The sequence below is a fragment of the Dermochelys coriacea genome, chromosome 2 (assembly GCF_009764565.3).
Source record: "Dermochelys coriacea isolate rDerCor1 chromosome 2, rDerCor1.pri.v4, whole genome shotgun sequence".
NCBI lineage: Eukaryota > Metazoa > Chordata > Testudines > Dermochelyidae > Dermochelys > Dermochelys coriacea.
The window spans coordinates 271,617,589-271,620,749 of NC_050069.1; positions in this window are offsets into that span (position 1 = coordinate 271,617,589).

The window sequence follows — 3,161 nt, forward strand, 5'->3', positions numbered from 1 at the left end:
CAGACCAGTGTGTCCAACGGCAAACCCCCCTCCCACCCCTCTTTACCCACACAGCACACAGGGAAACTAAGGCACACGTGGTATTCATGCAAAGCACCCCATTCCTTAGCTCTCACCTTACAGGGGGGAAGGGCCCTGGCCATCAGTTGCCAGGAGACAGAGTGTCGGCCATTTATGTACACTGGCCCTTTACTCTGTAACAATCACACCCCCTTATCCCACCCTCTAGAGACTTAAGAAATTCCTAGGGGAAACTGAGGCACTCCTACATTCAGAGGAAACATTAAGAACAGTCCCGCTTCGTCATACCAAGACCTAGCATACCCCAGAGCAGAACCACCTCTCCCCAGGCAGAAATGCTGAGAGGGTTTGGGGGCAGAGGCAAGGCTCGGTGGGGGCTCCCTGCAGCCCCCAGCACAGACCCTCCCCCTGGCTGCTGGTCCCAACCCCCATCAGTCCCCAGGGCAAGTCCCTGCAGCCAGTGCCCAGGCAGGGGCTCGTGAGGGGCAGGAGGGCCTGGGATGCCCAGAACCTCAGCACAGGGTCCCTGTGCAGGGCTGGACACCCAGAGCATCTCTCACTGCGTCGCCGACCCCCTGCAGTCAGAACCCCCAGCCTGACCCCACAACCCACATCAAGCCTAGGGCTGGCATTGCCTGCTGGGCAGCCGCACTCTCCCCAACCCAGTGGTGCATGCAGGGCCAACCTCTAGCCCACGCCAGCGCTGCAGCCTCCTCGCCCTGCCCATCCCTGCCCTGTAATCTGATCTCCATCTGCTGCCACCACCTACCACTGTGTTTGCCCTTCCTTTCCCACCCTTCACACTCCCTGTCCCTGCCCCCATATTCTCTACCCCTGCAGATTCTCCTTTCCCCCACAGCTTCCCTGCATGCCCCAACATTCTCCCTGCCCACACTGCAGGGCCACCATCTTCCCAGGGTCAGCCTGACTTGGCTTCCCTTGGGATGGCTATCTTTGATGAGGGCGCAGCCTAGTAGTGGCCATGTTAGCGGTGTGCCCTGGGCCCTGCTGAGAGCATCCCGGGAGGGAGGCCATTTCAGGGAAGGGCAACACATCACAGGATTGCTCCAGGCCTCCAGAGGCCAGGCCAGCCAGCGATGAAAGGGAGATGTGGCTGGGGCAGAGATTACCTGGAGCCCCCATGGCACCCCACTGGGGGGCAGAAGGCACTCCATCCCACACACCAGCCATTAAGGCTGCCCCAGGGTGAGGCTGCTCCATGGTCCTCCCCAAAGCCTGCTCAGCTCACACCTCAGATCCTCTAGAATCATAGACTATCAGGGTTGGAAGGGACCTCAGGAGGTATCTAGTCCAACCCCCTGCTCAAAGCAGGACCAACCCCAACTAAATCATCCCAGCAGGCCTTTGTCAAGCCTGACCTTAAAAACTTCTAAGGAAGGAGATTCCACCACCTCCTTAGGTAACGCATTCCAGTGCTTCACTACCCTCTTAGTGAAAAAGTTTTTCCTAATATCCAACCTAAACCTCCCCACTGCAACTTGAGACCATTACTCCTTGTTCTGTCATCTGCTACCACTGAGAACAGTCTAGATCCATCCTCTTTGGAACTCCCCTTGGGTAGTTGAAAGCAACTAGGCCATTAAGGGCACCCACGCACCGTGAACAGGCTGGGTTTCCAGAACAGCAATGTCATGCTGCTACCCTCAAGGACCCACCCTGCTCACCACTGCCATGGAATCCCCTGCTCCCCACACACCACCCCTTCTTACAGCACCCACCCTGTCCCCACACTGCCACCACAGAATCCCCCCTCCCCTGCACCCACCCTAGTCCCATTCACTGCATCCACCCTGCCCCCAAGCTGGTCCTCATTCACTGCACCCCCCTGCTCATGCACCCCCCAGGCGACTGCTTCCCAGCAATATGGAAGGGATTCATATCACGCTGCCAGGAGATGAAGAGGTCCCTTGCATGTGATTTTCTATCCACCTCTGATCCTGGAGTGCCCTGCACCCTCCCTCTCCCGTGCTATGCCCTGCCCCCGCTGTCTCCCTCAGCACGCCCCATAACGAGCAGCTTGATAACCCTGCTCAGCCCTGTCCCCTCCCCAGGCCAGCAGCCAGAGGCAGAAGGTCAGTTTATGTTTCTGAACACTGCTCTTTATACACTTCCAGACAGTTCTCTCAGCAGCTTCCCCCTCCCCCAGGCCCTGGCAGACTCTCCCCTGCCGCAAGGCCACAAACCCAAACACACTGGGTGTCTCTAGGCCACACTGGGAGATAGCCTGAGCAGAGGAAGAACAGGGAAGCATTTGAAATGTAACACAGCGCTGTCTGGGACACACTGTGGCTTTAACAGGACCTGCTCCTTACCTGCCCAGAAGGGGACCCAGGGAACTGTCTCAACAGACCAAGGTGCACACTCTGAAGGATCTGCCCTCATTCAAGCAGGAGTTAATTTAGGGCAGTCCCCGGCCTATGCTAGGCAGGAGAGTAGACTGGATGATCACCCCATGCTCCCTTCTGGCCTTGAAATCTGTGAATCCCGTCGTGATCAGCTCTGCCCCTGCCAGGGAGGCTGGCCATGGGCAAGGCGCTAGCCTGGGACCCAGGAGCTCTGCATTCAACGCCCAGTTCTGTCACTGTCAGACCCCATGTGACCCACTGCAAGACACAATCTAGGGCTCACGTCCCATTTGTAAACTGCAGTAACTTGCCCTCTGGCTGGCTGGCTAGGCCAGGAGCTCTGGAGCAGGGCCTGTCTCCCACAAGCTCTGTGCAGAGCTGCTCACACCTGGGCTTCTAGCAGCTCCTACCATACAGATTCCTCTGACCTGGCTCAATCCCTCCCATCCGTCCCCTGGAGATCTCCCAGTAACCCCCAGCTCTGCAGCCGTGGCAGCTCACTGCCCCCTCCCTCCCCGCCCCAGCCGCTGCCCCTGGCCCCAGCACCCCCTGCTTTGGCACAGCCCCTTGTCAGTAATCCTGTCCCAGGGTGAATACTCAGCCGTCCAGCTCGCAGGTGAGGCCTGCTTGTCCCCCAATCTCTGCTCTGGGTCCCCAGTGGCCCCTCCCAACAGGAGAGCTCTCCTGCTATTCTCTGGCAGAGCTCTGGGCCTCCCAGGCCCCATTGCAAACCAGCTCCCTGATTACTCCTCATTTCCTGATTAGCAACGGCCA